General features: G+C 43.9%; 1 protein-coding gene across 3 annotated transcripts in view; it reads right to left on the bottom strand.

Moving 5' to 3' along the window:
• The window catches only part of gli3 (GLI family zinc finger 3), a 142366-nt gene extending 116033 nt beyond the window's left edge, over positions 1-26333 (bottom strand). For 2 of the 3 annotated variants that reach the window (XM_064330970.1, XM_064330972.1), the window contains exon 1: positions 16450-16972. The gene's annotated coding sequence lies outside the window, so the exon portion shown is untranslated. Of the gene's footprint in view, positions 1-16449; positions 16973-26270 lie in introns of those variants that run through there. The other variant, XM_064330971.1, reaches the window with a different exon arrangement.
• Between the last annotated feature and the right edge of the window lie 443 nt (positions 26334-26776).

Raw genomic sequence — 26776 nt, 5'->3', positions numbered from 1 at the left:
CGTGGATGGGAAAACTAACAGGCCTTTCTCTGCATCAATCTTATCAAAAAGCACTTACACTCCCTACCCCCTTCCCATATCAGGGGAATTTAGGAATAAAACAAATTCTGGCTTTGGCAAACGTATTTTCTTTGGAAAATGTACGCACAGGGGTTATGGGACATGGCGGTTAAGGGAGAACAGAGCAGCGGCAAGAAACAACCACTGACTGCGCGCACAGGGGACTGTCCCAGCCTTACACTGCGCACCTGTAAAGGGGCGTGAAGCGGACGAGTAACCGCAGGGTAATGGGTTCGCATCCCAGGCGGGACACTGCTGTTTCTCCCCTCGAGCAAGTTACTTAACCACCACAGCTTCTGCAGATATCCAGCTCTGGGAACGGACAACAAATAAAGAGCAAGCTCTACCAGTTCCATTGAATAAGGGCGTGCGCTGAGCACATAAATAGCGTTATTACACCCGTTTCATCTGTCAAAGCAGAGCCCTTCTCAGTCGGGCCAGGCAGGGGGTCTGAGTTCAGCCGATCAGGTTTGGCTTACATACCGTGTCCCGCAGGGTAGCAGGCCCTGCACAGTTTGTAACCCATTGAAAATAAATGCCCCGAGGTGCTACAATTCTGATGCTACGCTCACGCTACACTCACGTTGTGAGTCATCTTGTCACTGTTCAGCCTGAAGAAGGGAAAAGAAGGAGAGGGAATTTTCTCAAAATCTGTCGAGTTTTAGTTCGCACCTCTTCTAGTTCCTCACGTATCACTTCTACCAAAGTATTACAGGGTGCTCAATTTTCAAAATTAAACTTTTTGGGTTATCCCAATGGTATTTTACTGAGGACACTTGGTGTCAGTCAGAAGTGGGAACAGCCAGAGATAAAGTTAGGTTTATCTGTGTAGTGTAAACTCACACAGAGCTGTACAGTATTAAACTGGTAGAGCATTGCACACCACTGAACTGGAACCGCCCTCTGCATTACTGAACTGAGAACGCCACAGTGATGTCAGACGACCGCTGGACTGCGAGTTATTGAACCGGTAGCGCGCCGCACAGCGCTAGCCCGGAACGGCACAGGACGCTGGCGCGCGGCGCCGCCTCGTACCGGCGCTCCGACGTTGGGCCGGCCGCCCGCCCGCGCGTGCGCTCCTCAGGTACCGCGGGCAGATAAAGAGCCCGCCGCGTCGCCCCGCGCGACGACAGACGACGCGCTTCGTTCCGGCCTAGCGCCGGCCGGAGAGGAGCGGCTCTCTCTTAGCGCGCGGATGAAAGGCGCCGGAGGAACGTCTCAGAAAACAGCGGACACGTTTCTAAAAAAACGGGTGTGGGGGGGGGCGGGCGGTTGGGGTGTGCAGCCGTTGCAGAGGGGAAATCCTCCTTTGGTCTTTTTCAAGGGCAACTGTGCGATTGCGCTCCCTAGCCCTTCAGCAGCTTTCCACTGGCTCTAATAAGATTATCCCTGTGCGCTTCTGCATTTCCCAGACCTTTCCACTTAAGACGCTTTGGAGAACTGGTGTGGGACCGAGCGCATTTTACAGCAGAATGAGCCGAGAACATCTTACATTCCTGGGTAACAAACAGACACGATGTAATCTTAATGCTTACAGAATTCCTTTGCTTTTGCTACCCCGTAGATAACGGGCAAATAAAACCCGCACGTCGATGAAACTCCAGTGTCCCGGAGTACTTTCACGGTTAACCCTTTGATGTCTCGCCACCTTTTGTTCGTTGCTTATTGACTCGTGCGGGGGAGAACCAACGAAAAATACATTTAAAACCGAAACAATAGAAAATTGGCGTCCTATAATCGTGGATAGCTTTAATCATTTAAGTGTGCATGGGTGATGGAATAAATGTTCCTCTAATTTCAGGGTACTTCTGTTTCATCCAGAAACAAATGTGGGTTGAATTACCATCGAGAGCTTAACCCAAACACTTAATTATAATTATATCAGCAACAATAAACAAAGTACATTACACACATGCTCCAGAGCGGGAGCAGAGGCCCTCCCAGTGGAAGCACGACATGCCGATCCGGCAGACCAAAGGGAATGAAAGACAGCGGGAGATGGGAGGATTTTCCAAATGTCAGGGAGGGATCCTCTTTTACTCCCACAATTCACTGGGGGCTGGGCTGTCTCCCCTCCGGCATCGGCCCTCTAATCGCTGCTACTTGGACAAAAGGGGGGGGGGGCTGTGGGTGGTTGGGGGCGGGGCAGGCGATCGATTTTGTTAATGAGTTAATTCCTGAACGACGCCTGTGCAAACACAAAGGTCGCACCCCGAAATCGCTTGTTCCGTTCAAGCGTTCTCTGAAACGGATAAGCACAGACTCGTGAAATTATTTATGTTCAGCCAGTGATGTTTGTTTTTCACTGCAGTAATGTCTTACTGGGACAAATGCAGACTAAATACTGATTCTGGCAAACCAACCACACTATTAGTGCCTGTGGGTGCAGCCTCTGGAACAAGCAACACATTTTATAAATTACAGCACTCAGAAATGTGCCAACATAGAAGTACTATTCTCATAATGCAAATATCATAGAAAGTGTGCATGCAGCTCAGAGTCACAGGAGTTAAACCTTCTTAGCTTAGTCTTTCAGAACCTATCCCCAAAATAATATGTATTTTAAAGTTTTTTCCTAACCTCTTCTCTAAAATAATTGCTCATATCCCACCAAGACCAACTTCCAAATTCCATGGCTTCACTACATGTGCCACCAGTGTACAGGTAAACAGACAACACTAATGATCCCTTCAAGGAGCTTAATAACTACAAACAAGCTTCTCGGGTTCCCGAGAAAGAAAAACTCACTGCAAGACTTGAAGATCTCCCCCTATCCTTTGCAAATGCTGCCTCATTCTTTTTGCAGATGTTGGACACATTAATGGGGTGCCCTGAAGCTCTTTTTTTTGGAGATGTTTTACACTCCCCCAGGATCCTCACCAAGAATATCTCTCCTTTTTCAAAACAAGCTTTTGCCGCTGTCAAACCCAAGTGCGCTTTCTCAAAGCGGGGTTAAATGACCAGGAGACACGCGAAGCAGCGAGCAGGACGCACACCGTCGGCCTGTTTTACATCTTCCCCGAGCGCGGCCCCGCCTGCGGAGAGTTGCTTCACGCACCGCCTGGAAACCTCCCCGAAGGACGGCATAACAACCGCACAGAGACATCCCGCGCTGCGCCGCGCCGTGTGTGTGTGCGCGTGCGTGCGTGCGCGCGCGCGAGTGTGTGTGTCTTTGCGCTTCCCGGTCTGTGTGCGCAACTTCAATAAAAGAAGGCACCCCGGGGAGGGATGAATCAAGGCAGAGGAATTCCTTTACTGATGAAAAACCGGGTCTCACGCAACACCATCCCTGCCGCTGCCGGGTAACGTGCTGGAGGGGAGCTGCGGCGAGGCTCACAGAAGGACAGGTAAGGCTTCGCTCGGTGGTCCGCCGGCGCGTTCCAGCAGCCAATCAGGACGCCTCGCCACCAGACACCACTACCCGTCCCTCGGAAACCGCGCGCGGTATCCTTCAATCAACGTAGGAGGCCGGCCGCTATTTTCGGTGCTGCCGCACAGTTTTCACATCAACGCCATCTAAATGCCTGCCAGGTGTCCTTAAGGTGACTTTTCTTGCATTCCTTGAGGGGATTTGGTGCATTCCCAGTATCACACATTTACAGATAACATGCTAGAGACCTACCTGCAGTTTACCTCCTAACATCTCACTGGTTTGTCACACATTTTCTGTACAGAGCAGTTGGGGGCTGATATGGCTGATGCTTAGTTGAAGCTGACCTCAAAAGTTTTAATTCATTTTCAAATATCCTTTACAATTTGTATACAGCTGGTTTTGATTGTTTTCTAGAAAAAAAGAGGAGTCAGTAAGTGTGTTTACCCTAAAAAACACAACTGGAATTTATGACTTCAGACAGACAAGGTCTTCCAGCACCCCACACGACTGGAAAGAAAAATGTGCAATCAATTTAAATATTGAACTTGAATATTGAAAAACCACAGGCTTCCTAAACAACCCCACCACCCCCGCCGCCACCCCAACTCCACTCATTTTCGGCGTCCATGTTTTTTTTTTTGTGTCATTTGGATGAACAGGAAAGAGAGACAAACCGTGATTAATGAGGGCTGGGTGCTGCGTTAAATAGCTACGGGGCAACAATAATGTGAAATAACACACAGAACAGGCAATCAGCCAGGCAAACTAGTCCCTATTACCAGCCCCATTAGGGAAGCTAAGTGAGAAATTATTCTGCCCAAGCACCGTGCCGATTTATCAAGCGGTGGCCATGACTCCCTCAAGAGGTCTTAATGTTTACTTAAAGACTACTGGAGATGTCCTCCCGATCCAGTTATTATGCCTTATTAATTCCCACCTGGGCCCCTGTTGACAACAACCCCCCACCCCCCCACCCTCCCCAAACCTGATTAGGGTGAACAGAGGCCCTGGTGAAGTTGTCCTGGTGTTGGATTCTGCTGAGACGGAGTCAGGGGGAGGGAGGACTCTAAAATAAAGGCGCACTGTCATTATCACACTGCACTTCCTGTCTGATGTGGGCCGGCTTCCAAGCAGACGTCTTTTTTCATTTTTTTTTCTGTCCAGACATAAAGAGCGCATTCAGCTTTGAGGGCGCAGACTAATTGGTTGTGTGCGCGTACGCAGTCGGACGGACGGATGGATGCATGTGCGCGTGCGTGTGTGCGTGTGTGCGTGTGTACACACATATCCGAAGACGTGCGTGCCGCGTCCTGCCGTGCGGGGAAGAAGACGGAGAACAAAGGAATGAGAGGCACGCTGGAAGTCCCGGAAACTTCCAGCTCCCCGTAGCGTCTCCCGACAGCAAAGGGGAGGCATGCATTTCATTCCATTTCAAGCCACCCCCCCCCTCAACCCCCACCTCCCCTACAGGTATCCTCACTGGGACTGACGCTACAGCGCCCGTCCCAGTTCCAAAGCGTGGCGTAGCGTCCCGGCATCATGATGCACGCGTGCACCAGCGTACAGCCTCCGAGGCGGGAACAGACACTGCCTTCTCTCACCAAATTACCAAAGCGGGCAGGGAAACACGAACAGCACTCTCTCCTGCACGAGGCAAAGGGCCTCTTAGGGAAGTGCGCCTAATGACATTTTTGCCAGTATATGCAACGCTGAGTGAAGGATTGTGGGAATTCCAGTGCTGTGACCCCCACACAGTAAAATGTACAGTGTTAATTCAACTGTTAACAGATAACATTTGGTCCCACTCTGGAACATGGGACCAAATGCTATCTATTAAGAGTTGAATTAAAACTGTTACGAGTCGAATTAAAGCTATGAATATATTCTCAACACAAGCACACACACACACACACACAAACATATATATATATATATACACACACACAACTTTTCAAGTTTTTCGTTTTGTTGGTTTTCACACAATCAGATTCAATCAGTTTTTTCTTTGCTCCTGAAGTGAAAGTGGACTGACCCTCTCCATGTCATCCTGAACCCTGCTAGCCCCCGAGCTTCCTCCCCCCTCACCTCTTCACACAGCCCCCCCCCCCTCCTCCGGCTACAGGCTCTAGGCCTCATGCGTTTCTCTGCTCGTGTACAGGCACGTCCGCGCCCTCAGTCTCGCGCCCGCAGACCGCTGCTGCACCCCCCTCACCCCCCCCCCAGCTGCTACCGCTGCGGCGCTGTCCTGCTCTAGACCCACGCTCTCCTGAGGAATAAGCCGCCATGACGGCTTTGACCTACACACCTTTTTGGGCCCGGGCCCGAAAATGATCACGTCACAGAATCAGCACTCTTTTACTTGAACTGTAGCACTTCAGTATAGTATAGTATAGAATAGTATATCTCCATAAAATAGTTTTAGTGTCTTTACAGGTTACGATGCTGAATGCTTGGTTTAAAAAAAAAAAAATTTACACTCCTCTAGCCAATGACAATCTTCCATTTTCCTTTTTTGGGTGAATGGAATATCAATGTGCCAGACCAAGGTAAGCAATTATTTATATACTATATATATACAATATATTCTTAATTTCCTAAATTAATTAAGCGATTGTTCCGCATGTGACAGCTCACAAAATCCTTTCCACTGAGACAGACATGCTGAGCGATGAGCTGAAATGAAAGTTAATTTACTTTCAAAGAAAACCCCAGCGTCATTAAAAGCCGGGGTACTTGTGTTGTCTTTGAGTGGACATGTCCAATTTCGTAACGAATGGCTTTTTTAAAACGATTACGAAAGCGCGGAACAGGAGCGAGAGCTCGCCGCGCGTCCTCCGGGCCCAGGGCGGCCGGCGCGGAGCCAGACATCTGGGCGTGTTCACGCACCTCAGCCACCGGCTCGCTCAACCCGCTTCCGATAAATAAATCTGGGGCCGCGCGACCATCAATAACGGCCGTTTATGAACGACTGCTGAGCAGCCATTGGCCGGCTCTGCGTCAGCGGAACGCCCCCCCCCCACCGCTGCTAACACGTGACGCGAAGACGCGCGGCAAATAAACGCATAAATTAAGACGGAACAAAACCCCATTAATTGGATTGAGTGGTGGGCGCCCAGGGTTAATTGAGAAGCATGGGGAACAGCTGTCTGGGCGATGGCGGTTGTAACGGGTGTAATAAGTCCACCCCTAGCGGGAGACGGGGCGGAAGATGACTCAAAGGAACGACGAACTCGGAGTGCGGCGTGCCATCATTGCTCTCTCTCTCTCTCTCTCCCTCTCTCTCTCAGTATCTCTCCCTCTCTCTCCCTCCCTCCCTCCCTCTCTCCTGACAGGCCGAGACAGCTTGGCTCCCACCGGCGCAATCTGGCACCCTTCACGGCCCCGGCGGAGATGGGAGGGAGCTCCCCCACACGGCAGGGGGGACAACCCCGCGGCAGGGAGCCACGCGCGCTCACAAGCACGCCAACCACGCATGCACAGACACGGACGCGTGTGCCACGCCAACCGCGCATGCACAGACACGGACACACGTGCACACTAACACGTGAGCTCAGGTGAGACACCATGCTCACACACACACAGGTGATAAGACGTGTAAATTCACTTTTTATGCATTTGCGTGCCTGATCATGAGTTAGAAGCTCACTCTGCACATGCAGTCAGGGACACACACGCTTTCACAGGTAACCAATGATCACATGGGCAAATCAATCAAATTTACATGAGTGATCATTGGTTTAATCCGTTCTTCAAATCATTAAGAACAGTACACGCGATACCAGGGAACATCCGAATTGTGTCTGCCAAGATATTCCTGGGGTAATGCATTACATAAATGCTTCATTTTACAACATTGCCGTATGAATGAGTCTAAAAGGTTTATTGCCCAGGATGAGCTGGTTTGCATTGATCTCTGGCCAAGAGGGAAAGTGAAACCTGTAATGTCCTCTGGTAATATCTGTGAAATAGGGTGCTAATTATATCACAGGCAGCTTCAATAAGAATACTATTAACCTACACTGCATTAAGCATTAATCAAACTTTAAAGAAGCCTCTTTCCGTTTTTTTGTAAATGCGGTCTACAGCAGGGGTATCCAGTCTTAACCGAAAGGGCCGGTGTGGGTGCAGGTTTTAGTTTTTACCCCAGCAGTAAAACACCTGATTCAACTAATTAACAACAGATGTCTTAGTGCAGGGCTAAAACATCCACACCAGCCCTTTTAGATAAGACTGGATACCCCTGGTCTATAGTATAGCATAGCCACAAAATTTGGAACAACTCCCATTTATGGCAGGGCTCATCAAAATACTTTAATTATCTACTTTAACTGTTTTTTTTCCCTAATTCAAAAAAAAGAGTAATAAGTACATCTATGTCAACCACAAGCAAAAAGAACTTATATGTAAATACACCACATTATTACTGTTTTCACTCTTTCTTCCTCTTATTTCCTCCAGACTCTCACATACTTATCTCTTTCACAACTTCTTCCCCCCTCCCCCTCACCTGCTCTCCATCACTTGGCCGGAGAGCTGGATAGAGGAGCCGCAGGTAAAGTCATGAGGAGTAATGGGAAGAGACAGGAATTTAACATGCCACACAAAGCCACACCTTATAAATAATTCCAAAAGCTAACAGGGCTCCGCTCTCCGAGTCCCACCCCGCAACTCCTCTCCGTCTCCCCAACAACAGGGACCTCCGGAGCAGCTCTGGGGACTCCGCGCGCACCCCCACAAATTGAGACAGGCGGTCTGTCCGAGTCTCTTCTCTTTTCGTCTTGATCTTACTAGCTCAAGCCCCGTTCATTTAAGGCTTAACCGCGCTTCTGTTTTAGCTTGAGTTTTTTTGCGTGCGCAAACGCGCAAGCGTGCACAAGCACGCACACATACACGCATGTTTGAGTGGGTACGCGGAGGTACGATGCCGTGAACAGAGAGGCGTGAATGTGTGTAGGAATGTATTTGCATGCACACACATGCATGGATGAACTCACAAACATGACACGTACACATGATATTATGGAAGAAACACACTCACACATGCACGCGTAGGCCCACACATACACACACACACACAAACACACACTCTTATAAAGTAGGAAGTACTCTGAGAGACCTGTCCTGTACATCTATTTGTTTAAGCAGCTTTGGGAAGTAGACAGAGGCTTATATACTGATCTGTGAGGCAGAGGTGGACTCTCCCCCATCTCTCCCTTGCTCTCTACTCCCCTCCCCACACTAAAACACACACATACATGTGCGCACATGCGCGCACACACAAATGCACACACACGTGCGCACACACACACACACACACACAAACACACACACACATGCACACACACACACACACACACAAACACACACACACACACACAATGCTCGCACACACATGCACACACACACACACACACACACACAGCAGACGGCATGTGGACAGTCGGGGGCTCTAAAGGGGCCAGAGCGGACGGGTGGCGGCGGCGGCGGCGGCGGCTACGTTCGGCGAGCAGCCCCGGCTGCGTGCCCCGCAGGCCGCGCTCGCGGAGCGGTGACAAATGCCCTGCTCGAGTTTACACAATGAGTTCTGGAAGCATCCGGGGGAAGGCGGCGGCGAGAAGAAACCCGCCGCACGTTTGACAAATGGGCCCCTTCGCACTCGGCCGTCGGGAGAGGGGGGAACCTTTTCAGCGCCGCGCGCCGCGAGGCCTCTCAGGGACCGAGGCGAGACGCGCCTTCGGAGAGCGGCCCCGCGCGGAAAAAAAAGAATGAATTCTTAAAAAGTCAAGCCAGCTCCTTTTCTGAACAAGATGTATTTCCAAAGCAGGTTAACCCCTCTTAATAAAAAAAGACTGGGGAAAACAGCAAAGAGGTTCTGGATACAAACACACACACACTTGCATTTGGTACCACACTTGTTTTCAACACTGGCTTTTTTGGACAAATACGAGTAAGCCCATGTTTTTTTTTCTGTTGTAAGTTACTTAGAGGAGTCTGATTTCCCTCAGCAGTATGTCGAGAGAGAGACAGAGAGAGAGAGAGAGAGAGAGAATGCTGATGACTGACAGCCTGTAAAACTGCTGGAGTCCCTGCTCCTTCAAGAAGCCAGTGTTTAAAACTTCTAGAACCCCCCTCCACCCCCCACGTCCCTCATAAGGAACTAGGCTTTGTCTGAGGACCATAAGGAATGGATCCCAGTTCCTTGCTCCCTGCAGAGTATTGTTAAAACACTGTCCCTTTCTGCGACCTAGCTCTTAAACCAGCACACTTTGCATGAGAAAAACCGATTAGTCTTCAAATGCCCGCACAGACAAAAAGGGGCCCTTTCAGTCCAGAGCTGAAATTTGCTCAAATAGAAGAGTTCCCCTTTGTTTTTCTAAGATGAGGCATTATTTTTCTTGCAAGGCAAGGGGCTGTTAGCATTTGCTTGCAGAGTAGCCCCCACTGGCCCCCGGAGAGCGTAATGGGGGCCCCTCCCTCTGCCCCCGGCCCTGCAACGGCAGGGCGGAAGTCAAGGGTTGTGGTGGGGGGGTGTTTGGGGGGGCGGGGGGGTATGCGTGGTGGGCCTCATTTCAACATGTTTGCAGAAGGGAGGGAGAACTCGGTAAGACGTTTATTCAGGTATTAACCTTGGAATTTGCATTTGACATCAGAACAATAACCCCTCTTCCACTCCCCCCCACCCCATTCCCTCTTCAGACCTAACTCCCCCCCCCAACACACACACACACACACACAGCCCTAGAGAGAAGATTTTCCGTCACGGCGGTGATTGACTGACTGTTCCGGCGGCATGGAGAGGAACACCGATAAATACAGCAGAACAACGCGCCGCTGATAAATCGATCTGGCCGACGGATCTGTCGGTTCGGTGGCTCACCGAGGTGATGAATTTGTCAACATTCCTTTTTCGCTGTCCTTTCGGAATGGCCACATAAATAAAGCAGTTGCGCCAATATTTAGTGTGGGAGTCTGAATTACTTACTCCACTTATACAGTACGATATCACTACGTTATTGCATGCAATGTACTTGTTTACATATACATTTACATACATATATATATATATATATATACACCAAGTATGTATATATATATAATTTAATAATTTTTACAAAAATTCAAGTTCAGAAAGACTGCTTTTCACATAAAGGTTTATGGAAATTTGACTGTAGTGTACTAGTCCTTCCTGTTACTATGCAGCGTGTAAAGAATGTATTACAGAAAAAAATATGGTTTCACAGGAAAGTGATTAACAGAAAATGACGGTTAATACGGGAAATATGTGATGTAAAAATCTATGTGCAGTTACGTGACAGATTTCATGCAAAATTCTTGGGTTAATATTCATAAAATCAAATCAGCTACCTGTGGTAATTTATTGCTTCTTTTTATTTATTTATATTAATGTGAATTTCACCCAAAAAGGCACTCCAAAACTGCTCTCTCTGTTGGAAATATAATACATTTTTTAAATTAGGCTTACGTCACTTTTTAAATAGCCGAATGTAGTGTTCTTGAACACTGGAGAAAACGTGCACGATAGAACAATTGCATGATGGGAGCACTTCCTGACAGTGGTGTAGAGGAGGAGACGGGCAGAGATCACAGCTCTTCAAAGTGGGCACAGAGCTCAGCACCTCTCTGCTCTTCCCCATCATAACACAGCACATGTGAGCCCCCCCCCCCACACACACAATCCCCACCCCCCCCACCCCCATTCTTCCACACAGGGGGCTAGCTGACAATCAGGCATCAAGGCTGATGCCCTTCTACAAAAAAAAAAGAAGAAAAAAAAGAAGAAATCCTACCACTGTGAATAACATCGCCCAGCCCGACCTCACATGCCCCTCCTTCCGCCCCGCCCTCCGAGCAAATGGGCAGCCAGTCACGTCACCTCCTTTTCACGCGCCGAGCCGAGGGCCCGAAGACACTTTTACGACGCGCGGCGGCGGCGTAACACACCCGCGAGAGGGGCTGCGGACGGACTCACCCAGTCGCGAAGCGCGCTGTTTGCACTCAGGTACTCGCGAAAAGAAAACGTGTTTGAAGACGAGCCCTCGGACTGGCGCTCTCTCGCCACGGCAGGCTTACTGTAACCGCCGTCACCTCCTCAGACAGCCTCCCTCTCACCTCCCGGTTCTCTTTCCCTTTTCTTTTTTTTTTTTTACTTTTTACTTTCGGCCTCTGTTTGAGAACCTGAACCGCAGGTCCTAATCGGCGGGTCCGGTGTGCATTTTCAAGGAGGCCGAAAGCCAGGAGAAACACACCGCCACTTTTAACACCTGGGAAGGGCCCGTTTAGCGTGGGGGAAACAAGAAACGAAATTCCCAATTTCCGGTGACAAAAAATAAAATAAATAAATATGTAAATAAGAAATACATTTAAAAGTGCCTGCACGAGCGTACTCATAGTGGGGGCCGTGTGCTAGCCCTCCTCTGGAATCAGCCCCTCTGAAAGGTGCCTTTAGCAGCTCCTAAAAGTGTGGTGTGGGGGGGAGGGGAGGTTTGGGGTGGGGGGGAGGGGAGGTTTGGGGGGGAGGTTTGGGGGGGGGTTGCGGGTCCCGTCCCGGGACGGCCCGCAGAGGTGGCGGGCGAGCGTTTGTGCCGGGGCCGGGGAACACATAGCATTTTTAATCTGCGGCTAAGAGAGCGAGCCGGGCCAGGCCGCAGAGCGGCGCCAGATCTGAGGCATGCCCCGAAGGGCTGGCCGGGCCTTGGGATTAAGAGGCCGAGGAGGAGCCCCCGCCCCCGCCCCGCCCCCCTGCATACACGCCCCCCCCTCCCCACCCCCCTTACCCCCCCCCCAACCCCGCTCTTCAGCGGCTAAACGCAAATGCGTTCGGACACCTCGCTGCTCCTCCACCCCGGCGCGGCGGTCCAACTTTTTTATGCAAAGCTGCCGTTCCTTCGCCCCCCCCCCCCCTCTCGATCTTCTCCTTTCTCTCGGTCGCTCTCTCCGACTTGCCCTCTTTCTTTCTCTCGGTGTCCTTTTTGAAGTCGATATATCAAAGTTAGGAATCATCAAAGTGTAACATTTCATTTGCAGGCTTTTTTTTTTACCCCATTCACTACGGCAGTATTTTCAGAAGGCTGATCCATACTAAGTCACTTGGAAAAGACATTATTTGACTAAATTCAATTTGTAACATTTATTGTATTGTTTATGGTAACATTGTTGAGCATAAATGAGCAAAAAAAGAACGTTAGGGCAGACATCTTGTTTCAAGTCCTTCATAATTTGTTTTAAAATAAACAAACAACTGGTTTGCAACCATTTTGCACACAAGAGGGAACTGAACAGTGCAACATAGAGATGACATGACAGAGGCTGCATGTACGAAACAGTTACACTTTGGATACCCCATGAATTTACAACTAGTGGGTTGAGCACCGTATAATACCAGCATAGAATAACTGCAGGAAAAGCACACAACCTGGATACTCATCTAAAAAACCCTTGCACATTACAGGATTTAAGAACCCCCCCCCCCCCCCCACCACACTCAATTTTACACCCACTCCCTAAACAGGCAAAAAAAAAAAAAAAAGAACTGCAAATGTTTGCCGAGTGTTTGCTGATTTGTTTCACTCAGCCGACTGCGTCATTTCAAACGGGTCTCATCGCATTAGCATGACAGCGAATCTCATTACAGCCACACACCCGTCTGACAAAAAAAGAGACAGGTATCCCTCCTTTCAGAAGCGAGGGGGGCCGGTGGAAAGCTTCCCTCCTCAAAGCCCGCCTTTAACGGCGGATTGGCGGGCCGCGCGGGCAAGAGGGAAAGTCTTGACTTTCAGGAAAACCGTCCGCCCTCCCGGGGCATTAGCATGCAGCTTGTGAAGGGGCTATTTTGGCAGGAGGCAGAAGAGAGGAGAGAGACCGGCCCCTAATCTTGCTCCCCTGACCAGGAGCGGCGCACATTGGAATGCAAAGGTACGCCGCCGCGGAGATAAAGTTCTCTCAAGCTCGTATCTGACGGCAGACGTTCAAATGGGCTGAGGTCCCTGCAAGTTCGCATTTAGAGTGTGTGCATAAGAGCCTCCTTTGCCAGGAGCAGACTAGCCTGGACTGCAAATAAACATTTTTGTTTCTTCATTTTTTTTTTTTTTTTTTTTTAGACTGCACTTCCTGATGTGTCTGAACAGCTCATAGAGTTACATTGACTGGGTCTGCATTTTTGGAATATGTCACCTGTATTGAAATACATTTGCAACTGAACTGCCCCATTTTCAAATGCCTTTCAGGAGCAAACGTGTTGCAGTCAATGGCAAATTATATACATATTCCTCATGCTGAATACATTCATCAGATATCATTCATATTTAATATGATGGAATAATAAGAAAAATTCAACCTTCATTTATGTCCTTCTCATTTAAATTATTATTCATAACAAAATATTTATGATAATGACTGCCTTGATTCTGGTGCTTAGACATGCTTATGCTCTGTTTTGTGCAATTTTGTACTTGATTCACTCAAAAAGATGAAGAGCTAGAAATTTATTTAGTTTCCAATGTTCAAAATTACACTTGGTCCACTGCGTGTCTCATAAACACTATTTCACAAATTAGCCTACTAAATATATTCAAGTAATAAACACTGCTCCCAAAACCTAATTTTCTTGAGGTATGAAAAGGGCTGTTAGACACTAAAAAATATTTCAATGATACTGAACAAATAATCCAGTAACTGTAACCTGTCTGTGTAAAATCGACTCTACCAAAAATACTAAGCTGAGCTAATCAAGAATTAAAAGAAAATCAAAGCCACCCAGTGACAATAAAGTTATATCGATTTCAAAATAAGCACAAATTTCACTTAATTTAAACAATTTCATTTCCGTTTTTTTCTTTCAAATTTGATATGACGTAGCCTACTCGTTTTTCTTTCTTTCTTTTGAGTCACCTAAATAATCAGGACTCTTTAAAATTAAAGACAATGGGCCCTATTTTACAAAGATGTATAAATTGAATATAGAGAAAACACGGAAAATCGCGGATGCAATTTATACAATTAAAAAAAATATTTCAAACAACACTGTCCTTACAAAATACAGTAGGATAACGTGCTCGTGTAATTATAAACCAAATTTCTTCCCGACAGCAACATGTATGCTTCCATGACACCGGTGTGTCAAGGTGAATAAAAAAAATGGTCCAAGTAATCTTAAACAGTTATATTTATTTGTAACCGTTTGCAATATCAAACACGAATCCAGTATGTGAATCGGAAAAAACAATGTTTTCATCTACAAAACAAATACGCAGAAACATTTAAAAGTTTGCTATGCTATCATGAGATCAGTTACAAGATTCTGAACAATTGTCGTTAGACAGAAATCAGTCATTTTAAGATGTACATGATAGCCTAATAGATGGACCCTCCTGCCCGTCCCCTAAACATGGGAGGGGGACTGTAACTGGAACAGTAAATCATTGTCTTTTTCTTCCGCACAACAAGGAAAACAAAGTTAAAGCAGGCTAAATGAAACGGTGTAATTTACCCAAACATGTTAACGATTGTGAATTGTGCATACTGATGTCCAACTTTGATACTTCTCCCTCTGCAAACTTTAAAGTCCCTGTTTATTATTTGTATTTCTATTTTTTTTTTACTAAGTGCCAAAAAAGATTTAAGCAGGCCCGTCTCACACGGCTGCACGCCTCGAACCCTCTTCGTTTCTATTGTGGAGTGAAACCCGAGACACGAACGGTTCACCAGTCACTCGCACTGAATCCGACAACTAGATAAAATGTGGAGCAGCTGGCGTGGAGCAGAAGGAAAAGTTTAAAACAAATATCTACACATGAGGTGGCGGGCTGCCATCTGACAGACCCACCAGCCCAGCAGGCAAGAAATGCTGGAAGGGGGGAAAATCGTGGAAACAGAAATAAAACATCGGTTAGTGTGGTAGTGTTCAAATTAGTTCACATAAAACAAATAATATTTGATTGACGTGAAACGGTGTAGCCCAGGTCACAACATATGTGTGTTTATACTGTCAAAGTATTTCTCTGCTAAATCCATCAAACTTATGAGGCAGTGTGTAAGAGACCTATGCAACATTTTATGCTACAACAATTTATTTGTATCTTACTATTGTACATGAACTTCCACTAAAATCAATAGTACATGTATCCGATTTGTTATGGGGACAACAACAATAATTAGAATATTTAAGCTGCTAAACGTTTTAATAGGTGCCTGTAAATCTGTCGACTGTTTAACTTCGTAAATCGATGCAACGATAAATGAACTGCGTCCAAGGCAACGCGCAGACAGATAATCGATTGCAGACTCGGCATCGGGAAATCTCGCTGAAATATGATCACGTATATATTTGCCCCCATGCATTTTCTTCGGCGAGGCTCCAAAAAAGTTTTTTCTAACTGTGGCGTGACTGGAACACAAAGTTTTAACCACACATTACCCATTCGAATTACGTCTGAATTTCAGAACCTAAAACAACAAAATGCATCACCTTATTCTCAGAATTAAACTACACTTGAAATGCAAATATTTTATGAAAAAGGATATCCCTTTAGCCTTTAGAAATGTCGCTTGATCGTATTTACAGTAGGCAACAACGAACGTCCAAACTACCGCGCTAACTTTCCCCAAGAAGTTGGCCAAGGAACAACAAAACCACAAGCGCTTCAAAAAAAGTTTACAGCGCTGTTCCATCACGCTGCGTGCACATTTCTTCCAAAAGACAAATAAAGCTCACCATATTAACAAACGTTTACAGTTCGTAATGTCGAAAATAATTTTATTACGACGCTTCCCTTTTATGAACAGGGATGTTTGTAACAGTTACATTTATTAACTTTTTGTTTCTCGCCTCGTGCACCTCGACCCGTGTTCTTACTTTACAAACTTATACTTTTTTGAAACGTGATACCTCTGACAGTCTGGGACAGACATTCAGCTTTTTTCAAACTTTCAAAGCTGCCAAAGACCATGCCGTTCAGAAGAACAAAATTCATCACGCTTCATCGTGTTCTTGCACTTACGTGTTCGAGGCTTGTTTCTCTTCTTCGGTATCTTGCTTTTTCTTTCTTCTTCGCGCAGTTATGCCTTCTTCGCTTTTTGCAGACGTGCGCCGCGCGCTTTGGAGTTGTCTAACAGTCTTGTACTTTTCGTAACCCTCACTTCTAAAACTGTCCAAAACCGCTCTACGGGAGAAGTTTTCCTCCTTCCCCCTTCTTCTCCTCCTTCCTGCAGTAAACTGACCTCAGCGTTCACTGAACTAACGGCTTGGACCTGTCTAGCTACATACCTTCCGAAAGCTGACGACAAAGGGACATATGGGACATATGAAAAAGTATCTCGTGGAGAGTTGTTTCTGTATTTTGTGTGATTTTTGTTAAGAAGAAGGCAAAGTGTGGAACTCCAGCTGCTCTTTCCTTTGCATGACTCCTCCCTTCAGATCGCTCTCAAACGCACGCTCCCTCCCTCCCTCTTTCTCTTCCTCTCTCCCTCCCTCCTTTCTGTGATCCCGCTGGTTCGCAGCAATCACGGCGCAGTTTTCGGAGACAGCGTAATCACATTGGGAGCGATTTCTCCGCTCGCCAGAACGTGTCGTGCTGAAGAGAAGTAAAAAGCATATACATAAAAAGATAACCTAATTACTCATTTGTAAAAACCAAGCCCTGTGCATAAAGATTTATAACTATATGTTTCATGTATTCTGATTATATCTTTAAAAAATACACTTTTTAAGCACATATTTTATTTAGAATTTATTCAAAATTAATTTAACGAAAAGAGCTTTTACGACATTCCACTTCATTTCATATTTAAAAGATTTATATTTTTCATCGAAGTAAAACATTCCTGTAGATATATAAGGTAAGTAAACGTCAATAACTTGTCACAATAATAACCCTGTTTAGAAGGGAGTCTGAAGTATTTTTTATTATTAAATAAAACACACACACACACCACTTTTTTCATGTCTGTGTGTGAGCAATGGAGAAAGCAAGGACAAATCACCTGTGTGTATGGTTTGGAAGGGAGGGGGTGTCACGCACACACATGGTATGGTAGGTATAGAGAGATGCTGAAATAATTTGGAGAAGATTATTAAAGAAATAGAAATACATGTTTCTGTTACGTCTTATTGAATTAGTGAATAAAATCAAATCAGAATTTATTTCAGAATCAGACATGAACTCCACCTTTGGTGGTTTTGCTCGACTCAAGCACAGCTTCTGACTGATCTGGTAATTGCACATTTGTGGACTGGATATACCCTCAGTCATTGTGAGAAGGGATCACATGAGTGCTGTGCTATTTAAAAGAACCGCACGAACAGCTATACCAGAATAACATTGCTTCCAATATACACGATAGGACGTGGCCACATTTCCTGGGATTTGTGAACTAGATCAGTTCCTTGCTTGTGTACCTATGCAGCACAGGCATTCATGTGGGCCCTTGAGTCCATAGTTGGAGATGACTTGGGCTGTTTAACACACAATATATGAAAACAACTCTTTTCAGTGGTGGAATGGAAAAGCAGATCACTATCTCAAATCTTAGAATTGCTAATTATCTCTCTGTGACATGAGCCCATTAGACTCTTGTTCAGACTGTAGTGCATTTCGTAAGATACAGTGATGCATTCATTTGTTACCCCTGCACATGGATAAGATATTTCCCAGGCTATTTCAGCATGTCCCACATATTGACGGCTGCGTTCTACGGCTGAGATCCCTCCCAGGGGTGTGACCTGGAGAGTGGAACCCACCCACTGTTGTTCCCCTGCCACTGCATGCCAAGGCGAACCTAGGCAGAAGTCTGTCTGTGGCATTTGGTGTGCTTGACTCAGGAGCAGTTACATATGTTTTTTGGGACAGACTAATGGTGAGACGTTTATTGAGTCAATGCCACAGCTAAGCTTGTCACAGTTGTCACGCAAACTTTTTCCATGCAACTAATTCTGGATATTCTGTTTCTGATATTTGCTTTCATTAAAACTATGCATCTCCAAAATTCTCAGAAATGCCACTTGGCATTTATCCCACTAATTTTCCCATTCAAATGCCCAGCAGGCAGTTTGATAGTCTCACGAGATGTAATACGTCTCCTTTGCTATTATGTAAACACTGTTGTATTGCTGGTGATTGGCTGCATTTCTTGATCAAACTCTTCTTGCAAAATAATTCTTAAAAACTGGATTTCTATACTGTGAACATTCTCAGGATTTGTATTCACCTCAGAAACCTGAGGTATGCAATCTTTTCTTTTTCCATTTGTGTTACCATAATGGTATCTGTCCAGAACAAAAGTCAGCATTCTAAGCAAAACATTTAAAGCTCAAACACAAAATGTTTGAAGCTGGTTTATTTTCCATTTGAAAGGCTTTTACAAAAATTGATTTTGAAAAGTCAAAGACAGGAAATTTCATAATATTGGACCTATTCCACTGTTTTATTGATTATGACTGAAAGAGGTTTTTAAATTATTTCCAGGTTTTAACACTTGTCACAGAACACAAACGGCCCCTTTCATGTAATATTTCATACACTGGGACACACATAAAACATATGATAAACTAAAAAGAATGTTAGCATCAGTTGTAAAACACTTTAAAATACAGCAGTAGAATTCTTTTCAAATAACGTGCTGTGAATTGAGGTTTGACAAGTGACTCTTAATAAGTGACCGATGAGTCAGCATGGCTCATTCGCAGTCAATGATTTGTAGGTTTATTCTTGTGGTGTCCATAGTCTCCTTATCTAATATTATACTGTGGGAGAACCTATAGGTTTAGGCTTTTGAAGCAATGCTTCATGAATTGCTTACGGTTGTTAGCCTATGGCTCTCAACTCTTCATGACTTCATTTCACAGTTTCAAATGAATGATTGTAAATGACGTGAAATTTATTTAGCTTAACACTTCAGCTCCCTTTTCTGATTTTTTATTCACCCTTTCCCCAGTTTCCCCAGGAAATCCTTCCTGTGGGGTATCTTTTTCAGCCCCCTCTAGTGGTAAAACATAGACCATAGATTTGGATCACAGTCTTCTGCAAATAGCCTACATCTTAATGAGATGACCCTTAGTCCTGATCTGCAGCGTGAATTGTGAGTGTGCATCCACATGATGTTTATGCTGGGCTAAGGAGAGCAGTTAGGAGGCCCTTTGATGAACAGTACATACTGCTCCTGAGCTGGAACACAGCACCCAGTGAAAAGTGAGCCAGCTGGATCCAGCTGGTGTCAAGTTGTCAGCAACCATGGCTACTTCTGCAGTTCAGACGCATTATACTCCACAAAAATGTCCATGTCAGTAATCTTGGTTACAGTCTCTCTTCTCTTTTCTTCTCATCTCTCCTCTTCTGCTCTCTCACTCTTTCTGGGAACTGTAGGCATCAACTATGGTGAGAGAACCAGAAAAGGGGAGTGTGTAGGATAGTACTGTAGTGTGGGGACACGAGGGAAACTCCCCTTTCCCCCCACTTTCAATGTAAGCCTGGGAGAACTAGGAGTGACTAACCAGAGATCTACCAAAGGAGCACTTGTGTTCTGGCAGTGATGCTCCCTTATCCACTACAGGTATGCAGTTTGAGGATGTGCGTGTATGATTCTAAACAAAATGAATCATTTTCAAATAGATGATTGATTCATCATTCACATTTTTATTGATCCATATTTTTTTTCTCCTATTTAACCGCATTTTCTTCCAGTATTATACCAATCAGTCCAAAAAACAATGGTCGGTTGTTTGCTGCAAAAGACAAATCTAATATATCCATCACTTGGACTGAGTGTGAGGTTATGCACCCCAGTGTTATTATCAGGAAATAGCTAATGTGCAGATACTATATGAGCCACACTACAAGAGTTATCCCCAGTGAACAGATCTAAAGGAGACCTGACATAGTGCAAAACCTTCCTGTAGAGTTAGGCATAATCAATATACATAATCAATATATGGGGAAATGATGTAGTAAAAGAGGTCTTCAGAGTCCAACATCGATCAATGAAGGGGTGCGAGTTGGAGGAAAGTATCATGAACAAGTCTTACAACTGCTTGGATTCACCTGTATGTGGTTTTGAAGTTGCTACGAGTCAACTGCTGACAATATTATTTATGTAATTGCAGGACAGAGAACAGTAGAACAATACCATTGCAATGTAAACAAGAAACAACCTAAATTCAGAATCCACCGTCTCCTGTGGTCTAAGAAGATTTTACTCAGCATGCACAATTTCATGCAAGGTTAAAGCACAGCTATGTTGAAGAATTCATAATACTTATATAGCCTAAATTACCTTACAATCCAGAATGACGTAATGTTTGTGGTTAAGCTTGTGTTATCCTATAAGCCCTTTTATATTTTTTTTCCTTCAACATAAAGCTGTGATAACACATTATGTCAGCTAATCAGTCACCGAAGACACAAATGAATCAATCAGCGAATTATTTGGTCTGGATAGCTGTCAATCAATAAATATCTGCCTGGGTGTGTATTTATCCATATGCCCATTTTATATTGTTATTGGATATATAATGGAACAGCATAGATCAATTAAACCTAGAAATGGATCCATTTATTTTTGGACTATTAAGGAGTCAACAATTTGCAAGGGGGAAAAAACATTGCTCATGGGGAATGTCCTGTCTGTATGAGTAAAGGAATGAGAAAACATAATGGTTGTGTGCTAATATTAGGATTAAAGCAAGAATTTATTTAGGATTACACCATAGCCAAAGTAACTGATTTGTAGTTATTACTGAAATTTATTCTGGATTACATTTAAACAATGATTTCAATTTTAAACATCTACTTGGCTTAGATTTGAAAGAAAACAGCTTCAGCAAACACCTACCCTAACAGACACTGGTGTACAGAACCACAGAAGGCAGAAAAGCTTACGAAGTTCAATGGCAAACATTCGGCTTTGCCCAATGCCGTCATACTATGTAAGACAATGGTAATATGTTGTCGACTCGTGCCCAACAGTTCTTAAACAATATAAAGAATTATTGTTCTGAATCTGTGTTAGCACAGTCTGTAGGAGGGATGAAGAGTGTATTTGTGTTTGTGTGTGTTTGGGGGTGGGGTATGGGGATCGGGGTGGGGGGATGGAAGGGGGGTTGCAGCTCCCGAAAGTATTTCATCAAAGGAAACCTGGATCCCAGGGATTGAGATTTAGCCTGCAGGCAAGTAACCGATGGTCTCCCAAGAACATATTCCAAAGTAGGACTTTGAGAGCCAAAGCACACATCAAAAGCACCTCTGGAGCCAAAGCGTTTCTGGAGGAGAAAGAAAGGGGTACCGGTCCCTTCTTGGCCCCCTCTAAGCCCCTGATCTCACCCCAATTAAGGAGGAACCACTGTTGGGTCCAGACCTGTGCTCTGCAGTCGGAGACAGACATGCACACACACACACACGCATGCACACATACACACACACACACGCAGACACACACATACACACGCACACACACACGCACACATACACACACATACACGCACACACAGACAGACGCACATGTACACATGCGCACACACAGAGACAATGCTGTTAAACTTGATGCTTTTACAGAGGGTTGCCAGAGACTGAATGCAATCATATTTCTGGCTAAACAACAAAAGGAGTAAGTTTAAATAATTTAGATTTGTGAGTTTAAACGCTTTTCTAATCAAGAGAGGGCATTTTAAAAACCTAATTTATTCTGAAATTCAATATATTCAGTTTAGTTAATACATTTCTGAATTGGTTATATGCATTATGGTTATGATTATAAATATTTTAATAGTGACTGTCATTCATTCAGTTGTATTTGAGTTGTGGATTTGATTTCTAGTTTGTATTATTTTTATGGTTGATTAAATATATTTATTGACATTACATTTTCATTTATATTCAGTTACCTTTGGATTTTTATATGAAATATCTTTATATACGATTTGTCTATGAAAATAATTTTGTGTAATAAATTTACATTTTAAAATATAAATCAAAATTCTTTTGAATGTCTATGTCAATCTGTGTTTTGGTTTTGAATTAGTTTTCCATTATTAAACCTTTAAATATTAAATAAATGTAAGGTTAATATATTTATACCAACCTTTTCTATTAACATTCAAGTATTGGGCACTCCATAACTTTATTTTGGTAATATATTTTTTAATCATCTCTCCAAAAGCACCTTTGCCATTGGAAATAAGATACCGTTGATTAGTTGTTGCCACCATTTTCAGTCATTTGGTCTGTTAGTGATAACACAGGATATGGTCATGAACAGGCTATACACGTCCAAAATATCCAATAAGAACCTTTAAATTTCAGATCAGTTTTCTATAGGTTACAGTTTGTATTATCATTATTATTGTGAGTTTGATGCAATAATTATCCCTAAATTCAAAAAGCAATTCACTTTGCATTTTACTTACAAAAAAGATTGAGTTGATTGCTGAACTTGTTGATTGAATCCAAGCTTTAGCCTTAGTTGTTTGCTTCCAGTTTAAAGTTCATATACAGCATAATGTGTATATAAAGGCTGTACATGAGAGATACAAGGGAATATCAAAACCATAAGGTAAAAGTTTTTTTCTTCTGTGCAATGATACCTATTTAAACCTATTTTAAAAAACTGCTATTAAATATATTACAAACATGACTACAATTCCAGTTTCACAGGACATTACCATAATCTACATACATTCAATTGGTGATTCAAAAAAAACAAAGAAAAAAAAAAGAAAAAAAAAGACCAAATACTAAAAAACAGAGAAATAGGAAGTTTGTGCATAAAAATACTTAGTTATATAATATGTCAAAACTCATTTAATGTACCACCGTATTTACACAAAGCAATTGCATCAACATTTATGTTAGGCCTTCAACTTAAAGAATAAACTACTGCTGTTTACACATTAACCTCACAATAAACATTGAGTACAAAAGTTAAACAAATAGCATGAACGGGTGCACAAATAAACACTACATTTTCACCTAACAATAGGATGCAGCGTAATCCAGTTCATAAAATTCACCAAGACAGTACGTGATTGTATGAGGAGCCTTTGTATTTAGCCCGCTATGATCCTTGTTTGCCTCTCATCCTTGCCCTTAGACAAGGGTGACAGCCAGGCAAACAAACGGGACCAATTCATAAGGCTGATCCCGAGTGTTTGCCAATGGGAGGAGGAAACTGATCTAGATAAATAACAACAAAGAGGCGATTACAGGCCACTAATCTACTCCCGTCTTACACTGGCAGTAGTGTGCTAGGCCTCCGTCAAAGCTGTGTACACAAGGTCCCCGCGAAGTGCTCCTCAATACTCTCGAAGCCCCCCCGCTACCCGCTGAAGAGCAAACAGTCAAGACCGGTGAAGATAAGAGCTTTCTCCGCATTCGGTTGGAGGTATGTCGGTATGGGGTCTGCGAGTAGGCCATTAGTGTGCGTGACTGATAACAGACGATTTCTCCCATAATCGGAAGGGATATTTAGAGTTATTTTGAATCCTTCAGAAATAATAAACGCAAAACTATATCCACTTTGGCTATTTAAGCAATTTCTGTGATAACGTCCCAAGGGATTTCATGCGGATTCCAAATGACGACATAATGAAACCTAGATGCCTGCACCCCTTATCGGCAAGGATTAAAACGAAATAATGAAACGAAGGGGGTTTGGAGCCTTGTGTGGTATGAATATATTATCTAATGGCCTCCAAAGGGAAAGCATGTTAATTCCACTTAAACGCGAGACCTTTCCCAGCCTATCTCCTGCCCCCGGCTTCTCAGAAGTCCCTTTTTTCTTTCCCTTCAAGTTGAAATAATCACGGCGCTCAGCAAAAGTATTTAAGCGTGAGCCGTCTATCTGTGTATACGTTGGCTACGTGAGCGTGCGAGAAGAATCCCTTCTTTTTCCTGACTGGAATGTGCCTCTCCAGCTCACAGACAAAAGCAGTCAATGCGGTTATCCATACATTAAGATTCTGATATCATGTACAACGTCTTCTTTGTCACTGTTGAGAATACGGATCACCTTTCCCCCCTCCCTGCTAGTCTCTATTGTAAATCGTATTACATACTGTAACTGATTGACTAATTAAAGGAGTTTGAGTCAGAAGCATTTCCTACACTTGGCAAATGCATGCTTCATGATATGAGACTATGGTGAAAACTCATCTTACTATGGAAAACGACGAGATTACATCCAGAGAGCATAATTACTAAAGGTGCTCACTTGCTCTTACAACTGAACACCTGTTTGCAGCCTCCTGTGGTTCATTCAGTGTGAGAGCAGACTCAGCAGAGGACAGCAATACTAAATCGTTGATCTGTTTTTTTGAACTCATAGCTAATTAAACAGAGTCATTTTCTCTTGTTTAAGTGTAACTAAGGTTAGGTTCTCAGAAAGTCAAAATACATGAACTCAAGACCCACCATACCCTCTCCCCTCTGAAAGTAGCGCCAACAAAGCTCTGACTTTCATGTTTAGAAAACTCAGAGCACTCTGACAGCACTAGTTTGTAAAGCCTTGGTTAAAAGGGTCAGTTAGACAGTTTTTATTTTATTAAAAAAAAAAAAATAGTTAAGCAAATAAGGAAAGAATGATAGATACAACAAAATAAAATAAGGACAGCACTACAGAAGAACAAATATCAAAGCCATAATTAAACACAGCAGAACTGTGAATAAGCAACAAAAAAGAAAGTCAATAAACCAAGTATGAATAATGAATAAGAACTGGCAAGAGGGAAAAAATAAAATACAGTTTTTAGATACAGTTTAATAGTACTGATGTAGGTCCTACTGAAATTACTGAAAGAGGGAACTTTGCAACAGAAGAGGTTGGATAGCTCAGATGAAGAGTCTTTTTGAGAACAGTGAGAAGTTCAGTATTAGGGAATTGTGCAGAAAATAATCCTTTCACAAAGCCCGGGGTTCACATTGGATATAAGACATGGGTTAAAACTGTGTTTGACCCACGCACACCATAATATGGTCACGGGTAAGAACCAGGTCTTCGCCCTTCACACAAGACCCAGACTTATGTACACACATCCAGTACATTTTATCCTACATTCTATCCTTGGTAGCCCGCTGGCTAGTGGATGGATACAATTACGTAATTACGCTGTCTTAACCCAGAGACTGTAAAAAGGCTTAACCCAGTAGCTATATCCTGAATCGATAGCCCAGTGATCTGCCCCAAATCTTGCAAATGTCTTGAAACACTGTGACAAAACATTTAAGGTAGCATACAGTCTTATTTGTTATTTAATATTCACTGTTACTGATTTAGCCTACTGGGTGTAAGAAGATGTGACATGTTGAACCTGATCATTCACAGAATAAATCTGCAAGATTGTGAATGCCCTAGATATAAGAAGATAGGCCGATGTTGAAGTGATTTGGAGGGGGTGATGTGGTTGTGAATGGAGCAGTTTAATACTCTCGGCTGCTGCATTAAGCCCTCACATTATATTGAAATTTTATGACGCCTTTTATGTTAGTTGTGAAATTGACCCCCAACAGTTTAAACCAACACAAATATCGACACGATATCTCGACACTTAGTGTAACGGAGTGAACCCTCCGTTCCTGCTAGGACACTTACAGTTAAAACGCGAACGTTTTTTAAAAAAAATCTGCTTGGTAGCGGTTGTTCGGCGTAAGTACGCCGCTTTCATAAATGTATTGCGCGCCATTTATGTTTGCCGGTTTGTCAACTCAAACATATTCACTACTGTACACCACCACAATATACTGCAAACCACTTAAACGTACACATCTGGTTCCAAACATTAAACTGATGTATGAAAACACCCTGTTCAAAAAGCACAATGTTAGGAGTTGCTACCAACCGTGGTTTATTCCGTTTGTTCCATTTTCAAACTGGCATGACGTATTCTGAACGTCACGATTCTGTGCAATTTTATTGGACGCGCCGGACAAGGATAGTTGGCTATTTTAGACGGGGGGAGACCATAAAGTGCAGTCGTAATATTTTCTTTTACCCAATTAGATATGTGATTATTAGATATAAAGTAGTAACGGATAATATATATATAATAATTTGTATATGTAAAAATATATGCTGTAGTTTCATCTGAGATAATTGAATATTGTATGGAAATGGTATAGTCCGTATATAAATAATGTGTAGTGCATAAAAGCAGCTCATTTTGCTCTCAGTAGGGGCTGGCAGTAGGAAGGTGTAATTTGACGAGTGTTATTGAATTGTTGTGTGTGTGCCTGCTTATATATATATGTTTGTATAATAGGTGGGGGCACTTTGTAAATAAAACACCACACTTGGGTTGCACAAGTTGGGTTGCTCCAAAGTTGCCATCCCAATCCAGGACCTTTG

The sequence above is a fragment of the Anguilla rostrata genome, chromosome 4, assembly GCF_018555375.3.
Source record: "Anguilla rostrata isolate EN2019 chromosome 4, ASM1855537v3, whole genome shotgun sequence".
Lineage (NCBI taxonomy): Eukaryota > Metazoa > Chordata > Actinopteri > Anguilliformes > Anguillidae > Anguilla > Anguilla rostrata.
Note: the sequence above shows the minus strand (reverse complement) of the source record. Positions and strands in the feature narration are given on the sequence as shown.